Raw genomic sequence first — 10,769 nt, 5'->3', positions numbered from 1 at the left:
TATGTTGGGTCATGAGACCCGTACCTGTGTGTATGATATGTATGGCTCCCTGAGCCTTAAATAAAGTACTTGTGTCGTAGAGTCATGTTGTGATGCTTCGTTGTATTCGCACATATCGAGCATATTGTGTGTATGATTGAAATGCTTGGTATGTGTGGGATCTGACTATCTAGTTGTTTATCTTTAGTAGCCTCTCTTACCGGGAAATGTCTCCTAGTGTTACCGCTGAGCCATGGTAGCTTGCTACTGCTCTGGAACACTTAGGCTGGCCGGCATGTGTCCTTCTTCGTTCCTGTGTCTGTCCCTTCGGGGAAATGTCACGCTTTGAGTACCGGAGTCCTGTTAGCCCGCTACAGCCCGGTTTACCGGAGTCCTGCTAGCCCAGTGCTACAGCCCGGACCCACTTGCTGATGACCGACACGTTCGAAGCTGGGTCATGAATGCCTGTCCCTGTAAGTCTGTGCCACTTTGGGTTTACGACTAGTCATGTCAGCCCGGGCTCTTTATCATATGGATGCTAGCAACACTATCATATACGTGAGCCAAAAGGCGCAAACGGTCCCGGGCAAAGGTAAGGCGACACCCGTGGGAATACCGTGCGTGAGGCCGCAAAGTGATATGAAGTGTTACCGGCTAGATCGATGTGACATCGAGTCGGGGTCCTGACAAAGCCTGTCCGGCAGATCCTTTTGCCCTCCCCCGTATTGACCAGATCATTGATGCCACGGCGGGTTGTGAGCGTTTGAGTTTTTTGGATGCATACTCTGGATATCATCAGATCAAGATGGTGGTTAAGGACTAGGAGAAAACAGCATTTATTACTCCCTTTGGAGCCTTCTGCTATGTATCTATGCCCTTCGGGCTTAAGAGTGCCCAAGCCACCTATCAACGGTGTGTACAGAATTGCCTGCATGAGCAGATCGGCCGCAATGTGCACGCCTATGTGGATGATATTGTAGTAAAATCAAGACAGAAGGAGACGCTGGTGGATGATTTGAAGGAGACCTTTGACAACTTGCGAACTTACAGGATGATGCTCAATCCGGCCAAGTGTGTTTTTGGTGTTCCGGCGGGCAGGTTACTGGGTTTCCTGGTGTCTAACAAAGGAATTGAGGCTAATCCGGAGAAGATTACGGCTATTAGATCCCTAGCTAAACCGAAGTGTATCAACGATGTTCAGCGTTTGGCGGGCCGAATCACTGCGCTGAGTCGGTTTATCAGCCGCCTCGGGGAGAAGGCTATCCCTTTGTACCAAATGCTGAGGAAGACGGACAATTTCGTCTGGAGTCCAGCTGCTGATGAGGCATTTGAGGACCTGAAGCGCCAGTTAGCCAATCCGCCTGTTATTGCAGCTCCGGTCGACAAGGAGCCACTATTATTATACGTAGCGGCCAATGCTCGGGCAGTTAGCGTGGTTATTGTGGTGGAACGCAAAGAGGTAGGCAAGGAATATCCGGTTCAGCGGCCGGTTTATTATATCAGCGAGGTGCTTATTGAATCCAAGCAAAGGTATCCGCATTGGCAGAAGTTAGTCTATGGTGTTTTTATGGCCAGTCGGAAGTTGAAACAGTACTTTCAAGGGCACCCCATCACAGTGGTCAGTTCAGCTCCCTTGGGTGATATTATACAGAATCGGGAGGCGACTGGCCGGATTGCCAAGTGGGCTATAGAGCTGGGGCCACACGGACTGAAGTACGTGCCTCGGACGGCAGTGAAGTCTCAAGCACTTGTTGATTTCATCAATGATTGGACGGAATTACAAGCGCGAGAGAAGAAGCCGGATCACACATATTGGACTATTCATTTTGACGGATCCAGGCAATTGGAAGGCTCGGGGGCTGGAGTCGTATTAACTTCCCCGCGAGGTGATAAGTTTTGTTATGTTCTCCGCTTAATGTTCCCTTGTACTAATAATGCAGCTGAGTACGAAGCCTTGCTCCATGGCCTCCGGATGGCTAAAGAGACGAATTTAAGCCGGGTTAAGTGCTTTGGTGACTCGGACCTAGTGGCTCAACAGGTGTCTGGCACTTGGGATTCTAAGGACCCGCTCATGGCTGCATATCGTCGGGAAGTGGATAATATTGCAGGTTGTTTCAAGGGTTATCAAGTGGATCATGTGGACCGTCGGAAGAATGAAGCGGCGGATGCGTTAAGCCGGTTGGGCTCTTAGCGTAAACCGGTCCCGCCTAATGTCTTTTTGGACGTGTTGCACAACCCGTCAGTCAAGCTCCCAGGTGAGGTGGATTTGGCTATCCCTGATCCGGAGGCTCAATTGGTGGCAGCCCTGCATGTTATTCCGGATTGGACAGTTCCTTATCTTGCGTACATGAACCGGGGGGAGTTACCAGAGGATGAGATTCTGGCCAGGCAGATAGTCCGGCGATCCAAGTCTATGACGATTGTCAATGGTGAATTACATCATTGCAGTGCATCCGGGGCGTTTCAACGTTGTGTTTCTCCTGAGGAAGGCTGTGAAATCTTAAGAGAAATCCATGAAGGGGATTGTGGACACCACGCCGATTCAAAGTCTCTGGTGGCAAAGGCATTTCGTCACGGGTTCTACTGGTTGACAGCGCACGCTGATGCGGAGGACTTGGTTAAACGGTGTGATGGATGTCAGAAATTTTCAAGGCGTGCTCATGTGCCGGCTCAAGAATTAAGGATGATCCCAATAACATGGCCGTTTGCAACTTGGGGGCCGGATATGGTTGGGCCTTTTAAAAGATCCAAGGATAAGAAAACCCACCTTTTGGTGGCAGTTGACAAATTTACCAAGTGGGTTGAAGCGGAGCCTGTCAGCAAGTGTGATGCAGCAACAGCGGTGCAGTTCATCAAGAAGGTGATTTTCCGGTTTGGTTTCCCACACAGTATCATTACTGACAATGGTACCAATTTATCCAAGGGTGCTATGAAGGAGTTCTATGAACGTGAGCACATCCGACTTGACGTGTCATCAGTAGCACACCCCCAGTCCAATGGACAGGCAGAACGAGCTAATCAGGAAATCTTACGAGGCATCAAACCCCGGCTTTTGGTCCCATTGCAAAGAACACCAGGATGTTTGGTTGAAGAGCTACCATCTGTATTATGGAGTATCAATACTACACCAAACCGGTCCACATGATACACGCCATTTTTCATGGTCTATGGAGCAGAGGCAGTTCTCCCTAGTGACATTCGGCACGATTCTCCTCGTGTGGCAGCTTATGTTGAAGCGGACAATGAGACAGCACGACAAGATGCTTTGGACCTATTGGACGAGGAGCGTGATATAGCGGTTGCCCGTTCGGTGATTTACCAGCAAGATCTTCGTCGCTATCACAGTCACTGGGTTAGAACCAGAACTTTTCAAGAAGGAGATTTGGTGCTTCGACTCATCCAAGATCAAACGGACATGCACAAGTTATCCCCACCTTGGGAGGGACCTTTCGTGGTCAGCAAGAATTTGCACAACGGGTCGTACTATCTGATTGATATTCGAGGACATCAAGACTCACGTACATCAGAAGAGGAGACCAACAGACCGTGGAATATAGCTCATCTTCGGCCTTACTATACTTGAGCCATCGGCTCTGTCTATGTACATATCATGACAATGTATATATTATCTTTGATATATCAAACCGGAGCCTCAGCTAAAGCGGGGTCTCTGTCTTTCTCATCATGCGAGGTTACACGGAGTGATTCTGTTTAAAGCAGCCTCCGGTTTACCCCTTGACATTTGTCTTTTATATATCACTGGGGGCCTTGGTCGTGTCCGAACCAACGAACACCCTTTGATAGGCGACAACCACCAGATCATTTGGGGACTTGGTCAAGTCTGAACCAGTCACGCCTCTTGGTCGGCCTAAGGCCACAAAATCACTTGGGGGCATGGTCGGGCCCGAACCATTGCCACGCCTCTTGATCTGGCATATATGCCACGAGTCATTTGGGGACTTGGCTGACTTGAATCATTGTCACTCCTATTGGGGGCCTTGATCCTGTCCAACCATGGTAATACCATCTGAACAGCTCAGTATAGCATATTTTTGCAAATGGTTTTTTATCATTACTTTTGCTTCCATGTTGTTTTCATGGTTTGTTCGTTCTTTGCTTTTGTTGGATTTCTTTGTGTCAACAAGCATATTTTTTCCAGTTCAGCCAATGATTTTTGATCCCCCTTTTAATCCGAAGGAGTCTGCCTGGTTTACCTTTTCCCTGTTAACGTCATGGAGTAACCAGGGGGCTCGTATTAAGTCAGTACGGTCTGTACGGGCGCTACTTTCTCCCTTTTTGACGGTAATGGTTTAGAAAACCACCGCTTCAGGCTTGGCTAAAGCTAGCTTTATGATCAAACATGGCAGGTATTTATGTATCATCTATTTGTTGTATTACTGATACACATATCAAGATCATAATCCGGCTGACGGTATAACCGCTACCGAAGTTCAAATTTTTCTGATTGCAGGAAATATGAATTAAAGTTTTTCAAGTAAAAGCTCCAGTACTTATGCACGAAGGCATATTCTAGACAGAAGTTTTAACCATCCTATTACAAGGCGGCATGGTGCTCAAACAAAATCATTGTTTTGTGGAAGGATGTTGCAAATAGCTCTTCAAATCGGCTTCCGGTTCAAGCCTGCTCCTCATCCTCCGCCGCTTCAGCTATCTCGTCTCTACCCATTGGCTGGAAGTCAACAGTGGTCCAGTCGATTCCCATTAAAGCTTGGAAAACAGCCTCTTCATGGATCAGGGAAGACGGTTCAATATCAGGGGCGTAAGTGTGCTTACGGGTTGGAGGAATCAGATTCTCCGCTTCAACAGTTGGGGCCGGTACTCGCTTGTTTTGATTATTATATTCCGCTTGATAATGCGTCAAATCTGCCTCTTCAGCTAGCTGGCAAGCCAGCGGGCGCACTGCACGGTTTATGGCCCTTAAATCCTCTTCGTTGAATTCAGAGCCATCTTCTTTCAGACTGGGATAGCCTTGAGCTGCTTCCACAGGATCAAAGTCGGGCACCCATGCCTTTGCCCGGATTAAAGCATTGATGGCTCCGGTTCGGGCAGCGGATTTTTTCAGCTCCACAATCCGGGCTGGAAGCATTGAAAGCTTGCTAAGAGTGTCCTGGATTAAAGAGGGCGCCGGGTTGTTGTAAGAAGCTGTGGTGATGATCCGTTGGGCTCCGGTATACAATTGTTCCACCAAGGTGTAGGCAGCTTTCAATTTCTTCCGCACATCATTTCCTAAGTGCCCAATACGTGTGCCTACAAACAAAATTGGAATGGTCTCAAAACGGATTTATAATACAGCAGATTCAAATTTATCACAGAAGTTACAAGGAGCTTACCAAAGATTGCAGCAGTCATAGAGTGTATTTGCCGCTGTACGGTCATCAGTTCATCCACCACCGGTTTAAGGGCCGCTTCAGCGTTTTCTGCTCTTTTGGTTAAACCGGCCTTTTCAGTGGCCCAGTTAGCCCGCTCTTTCTTGAAGCCTTCTTTCAGCCGTTCAGCAGTGCTCAAAGCGCTGGTCAATTCTTGCTTTGCCTTATCTGTTTCAGCCTGCTGGGTCTTTAGGGCCTCCTACAAATCGGCAATCTGGTCCTCCTTGATTTTCACTTCAGCCTGCATACAGATGGCATTTTAAGCTTTGCACAGACGATCCAAGAAATGGAAGTATCAACCACATAACAAAAGTTATATGCCTGATACTTGGGGGCTAATGCACCTTCAATTTTTTGTATATTGCTAGATTACAAAGTTCCAAGCTCAATACAAGTATTCAACTTGGCACTTGGGGGCTAATGGCTATTTGATCAAGTTATGTTCTAAGGACAGCTTTTTATTTTTGAGCCCCGGTTTACTTATGCTAAGTTAGACCGGCCCTCGAGGGTTATGCCGACGGATTTCAAAAATGTTCAGGCTGAAGTCCCGGTTTGACCAAGGTCACAAACCGGCCCTTGGGGGCTACAAAGATGAATGCAATGGCGGAAAGGAAAGAAGGAATTTACCTCAAATTTATCCCTCATCATTTTGACCAAGCCAGCTTCACAGTCACGGCTAGTATAAAGCCGGTTTAAATAGCCAGAGTGAAGATCTTGAGCATTCAGATTGGCGTATGTCTCTAATTCAACATCCCATTTTCCTTTGTTCAAAGGGGAAGAATCCTCTTTGATGGTATGCCTGGTAAGGGTGGCAGGATTCCCAGGTTCAGAGCGGCCTACGCCGGTAATCACAACATCATCATCTTTTGACTCGCCGGTTTGGGTTGGTGCGGCCGGTTTGTCAGCAGGAGTGTGGGATTTCTCAATCTGGACAGAGCTGGCAGGCGGATCAGCAGAGGCTGGAATATGAATAGGACCTTCTTCAGGGATAACGTTGTCTTGCAGAGGAGGATCATTGGGGATATCTTCACAAGTAAACACTTCATGATCAGGTGCTTGGTCATATTCTGGGGCCACATCTTCTTCAGCCGCTCTATCCAGGCGGGCCTTCTTGCTTGGTTTCGGTTTAGCCCTGAAAGAAAAATAAAAAGTCAAGGAAAAGTATAAGCCATTGCGCAGTATACTGGAAGCATATGTTCGGTTTAACTTACCCAGCAACTGTTTTCAAAGGTGGTAGCTGGGTGGCCGATGATTCACCAGACGATGAATGAGAAGTGACCTGGTAATCGGAGTCGGATGGATTAAGAGGTTGACGGAAGAAACCCGCTTTAGGATTTAAATCAATAAAAAGGTCGGAGACCTCGGAGCGGCGTTTTCGAACCGGACTGTTTGGTAAACCGGTAGAAGTAACTACCTGGCCGCTGTGCCGGGTTATGCGGCGAGCTTCGTGTTGCTGGGTCTTCATAAGAAATTGGGAATCCAGATAAACAAAAGGATGAGAAAATTTAACTTTCCGGTTTGCCCGGCGAAATTTTGGCAAAGGCAGGATTTCTGAATCAGAAGAGAGAATGGTTACCTCAACAAAACCCGCATTGCTGGCTTCAGCGTCATCCTGACAAGCACTATCATCAATAAGGCGTGTAAAAAGCAAGCCAAGTGAATCAAGTTCTACCTCAAGATCCGGATTACCCACATCATCGTCAATGGCTGGGTCAGATGAAGCGGTGGTTTTTCTCTTATGAGCTGGCTTCTTGATAACCTTGGTCTTGGGCCGGGTTGGCCGTCCTGCCTTTTCCGTTTTGTCTTGAGGAAGTTTCTTGCTCCAAAATGGATTATCACCCTGGATCAGCAGTAATTAAATGTTGAGCATATAAAATAGTAACCGGTTCAACAATAGAGCAATTAAAATATTACCGCTGGCGGTTTGTTGGTGGTGCAGTAAGGAGGCAGACCGGTTTGAGCACAGAGGTGCTCCGGTTCATTCAGCATCTTTTTCATAGATTCTGTGACTTCGTCATCAGGGAGCTGGATTTTAGTGTGTCGGAGTGGGTCATCGACACTATTAGTATACTCGCACATCAAATTTGGGCGCCGGCTTAGAGGCAAAATGCTCCATGATATCCAGCAGCGTGCAAGGTCTATTCCTGTTAAACCATTGGCCATGAAGGCCCGGAGCTTGGATAGTTGAGGACCATATTTAATTCTCTCCTTGGCGCTTAGCCTTTGTGGAAAGGGGTGAGTGTTGCTGAGTCGTTCCGGACGGAAGCCAGGCAAGGGATTTTCATTGTCAGGAGAGGTATCCTTGCAATAAAACCAAGTTGCGTTCCATTCCTTGGGGTGAGTATGGAGTTTGACGTGGGGATAGGTGATTTCTTTCCTTTTCTGAATGGCCATACCGCCAAGTTCGGTATTAGGGCCGTCAGTAAATTCAGTACGGCGGTTCAGATGAAAGAGATCTCTAAATAACTCGACTGAAGGCTCCTCTTGAAGGTATGCCTCAGAAAGTACTTGAAAGTGACATAGATTGGTGACGGAGTTGGGGCCAATATCCTGTGGACGGAGTTGAAAGTTGGCTAACACATCCCGATAAAATTTGGAGCCGGGCGGTTTGAAGCCCCGGGCCATGTGATCTGCGAAGACCACGACCTCTCCTTCCTGGGGCGTAGGAGGACATTCATCTCCAGGAACCCTCCAGTGAATCGTATCTTTGTTATCCAAAGCACCGATCAGGACTAGATCATTCAGCTGTGATTCTATGACACGGGAGGGAACCCAGTTGCACTCGTACACTTGTTTGGCCATGATGAGATCTACAAGAAATAAGTGATCCGGTTCAAGGACATGCCGGATAAAAAGGTGTTGATCTGATTACGGTAAACCGGAGGCAGTGCCAATAATCCGATCTTCTACAACGCAGCATCAGATGGATTCTGGCGGTTCAACCAGGGGACTAATGACATATATACTGGTTTAGCAATTTTTTCTCTATGGTGAAGTTAAACCGCCTGGCCTAAGCATCGGAAGCAATTGAAACTATGGATAACTGGTTATGCAGAAACAAGTTTCACAAAATCATGTTACAGCCACGGATCTACAGCAAGCTCATAAAAACAGGAAATATTTCGAAGACTAAGGCGGAAACAGAAGTGGACCATTGAGCGGATATGTGCGGGAGATCTATGCGCTTGGAGGAGAAATAGCAGGCGGATGCTAAAGGGATCGCTACTAAGCACGGCAAGGTGCATTCCAGGTCAGAGAACATCTATGAACGCACGATGAACATAGCAAGAACATGGAACCCTAAGAACAGATCTAGGTTAAGAAGGAGAGAGGACTTACCGGGAACGGAGAAGATGCGGAAAGACGCCGCAGCACTCTGGTACGTTCAGGTTGATGCAGTGGCCCGAGACGAGGCAAAGGTCAACGGTGGTGGCGGAGCTGCAAAGCCGGCGACGTGAGGAAGAAGAAGAAGGGACGAAGGGGAAGAGAAAGGAAATGACCCTTCGGTCTTATTTATAAGGCAACCGAGCTAGGTCAAACGCGCGAATCCAGGAGCTGTCATTAAGAGGGCGTTATGAACTTCATAATGACGTCATGCCGGTTTACAGTAACCAAAACTGATGACGTCATGCCGGTTTACAGCAACTAAAAATAATGACGACATGGAGATTTGCCAATTAAACAGAAGATATCCAAGACGCAAGATGGTGTGAAGGATTGACATGAACCAGTTCAAATCAATCTGGGGCCTAATGTTGGGGATATTACCACTAGGCGTAAACCGGCCTACTTGGGCCGGGTTAACTTCATTAGTGGCGTAAGCAGATGAAGGCCCAAGGCCTGTAGTCGGTTAGAGCATGTAGCCATAAACCGGCCTGATGTATGACTTGTATTGTAAGTAAGGAACAGGGAGATAGTAACCGGAACACGAGTATGAAGCGGTTAGGACTCTATGGACCGACGGGCGTCACCCGTGTATATAAGGGGACGACCCGGTGACGGTTCAGGAGAGACAACCACAACTCGAGCCTAGGCGAAGCTTGTTTGCTCCCTAGCCATCGAGATCATATCGATTCCATCACAACTAGACGTAGGCTTTTACCTTCATCGAAAGGGCCGAACTAGTATAAAACCCTCGTGTCTTTGTGTCCGCTTTAAACCCCTTCAAGTAAACTCGTAGCGATGGCTCCACGACTAAGTCCTTTCGCTAGGAAATCTGCCGTGACAAATCCACGACAACATGTATAACTCTCCTGATTGATCATACTGGAGCATGCCGATGAACCTGTCTCGTAATCGTGGGCTGCGCTTCTCATTGCTGCCCCCTAGTACTTCTCTGCGATCATTAACAATTTTCCTCCAATCTTTCACTATTAAGCATTCATCGCTTCTAGATATCTTGAATGCATTCATGTGCAATGCAGGATATCTTGGCCGTAAGCTAACAATTGACATCTGACCTTTAGTCTCGATCCCCTGAGGCACAGCTGTCATCGGGAGTCCCTGTTGAAGAACATCGTATATTACTTAATTAATATACTTAGCAATGAAAGTTTAGCAAAAAAAATATGTATGCAAAATATGCACTGAGGACAAATAGTAAATATCTTACCATCATTCCTAAATAGATGTGACCGTAGTTCAATACCATCACTATTGGTCGCACGTTTTGAGTACTAACATTTCTAAGTGTAGGAAGAAAATTTGTCTTGACAATATGAAGATCCTCAAGCCATGAAACATAATGACTTATCTCCTCGCAGTTTAGTTCAGCGCCGGGACAGTAGTAGGTCGTGTCTACCAAGCGCCGGACATGTTTGGTTGAATGGAGATAAGCTGTCAATAGAAATTAGTTGTCAGTTATTTTTGAATAAGCAATATCAAAGACAAAAATATAGTTGAGAAGATCTCACATAATGGTAGAACTGGAGGCGTCTGCACATCTACCCATATGTCTCTATTACCTTCAATATCATCTTCTGGACGAATATCAAAGGTGATAACCATACCAGGCTCAAATGCATAAGCCTTGCATAGTGCTTGCCAAGTTTTGCATTCAAAATAGGTGTACGTGTGTGCATTGTATACTTTGACGTTGAAAGTATAACCATCATGCTCAGTTTTCAGGTAAGCTCTCTTTACCTCCATAGTTTCCATATCTTTGAAACCTATCTTATCCAAGACAAATTCTTGCATGGCAGGGGATGCGCTAGTAGAATAGTGAAAATTAAAAATTATAAGTTAGGCAAATGAAGCATATATAAGTCATGCTTAATTACGAAAACAGACTTGTCGTTGTGACTTACTGTATCGAATTCGAAAGTCTCATCCAGCTTGATGCTGAATCGCCTACCATCAACAAGGAAATTTCTGTCGCATTGACCGCACTGGTCTTCACAGTAT

The 10,769-nt window shown here is 46.7% G+C and overlaps 1 long non-coding RNA gene across 1 annotated transcript; it reads right to left on the bottom strand.

The window, feature by feature from the left end:
- Window positions 1-6,171: 6,171 nt before the first annotated feature.
- Window positions 6,172-6,752, bottom strand: LOC123065701 (uncharacterized). Its single transcript, XR_006431114.1, has 3 exons — window positions 6,727-6,752; window positions 6,578-6,645; window positions 6,172-6,498 (listed from the first exon to the last, which is right to left on the bottom strand). It is a non-coding gene; the product is annotated as an uncharacterized lncRNA (long non-coding RNA).
- Window positions 6,753-10,769: the final 4,017 nt, after the last annotated feature.

Source organism: Triticum aestivum, chromosome 3B (genome assembly GCF_018294505.1).
Source record: "Triticum aestivum cultivar Chinese Spring chromosome 3B, IWGSC CS RefSeq v2.1, whole genome shotgun sequence".
In the NCBI taxonomy this organism is placed as follows: domain Eukaryota; kingdom Viridiplantae; phylum Streptophyta; class Magnoliopsida; order Poales; family Poaceae; genus Triticum; species Triticum aestivum.
This window is presented reverse-complemented; position numbering and strand designations above follow the sequence as displayed.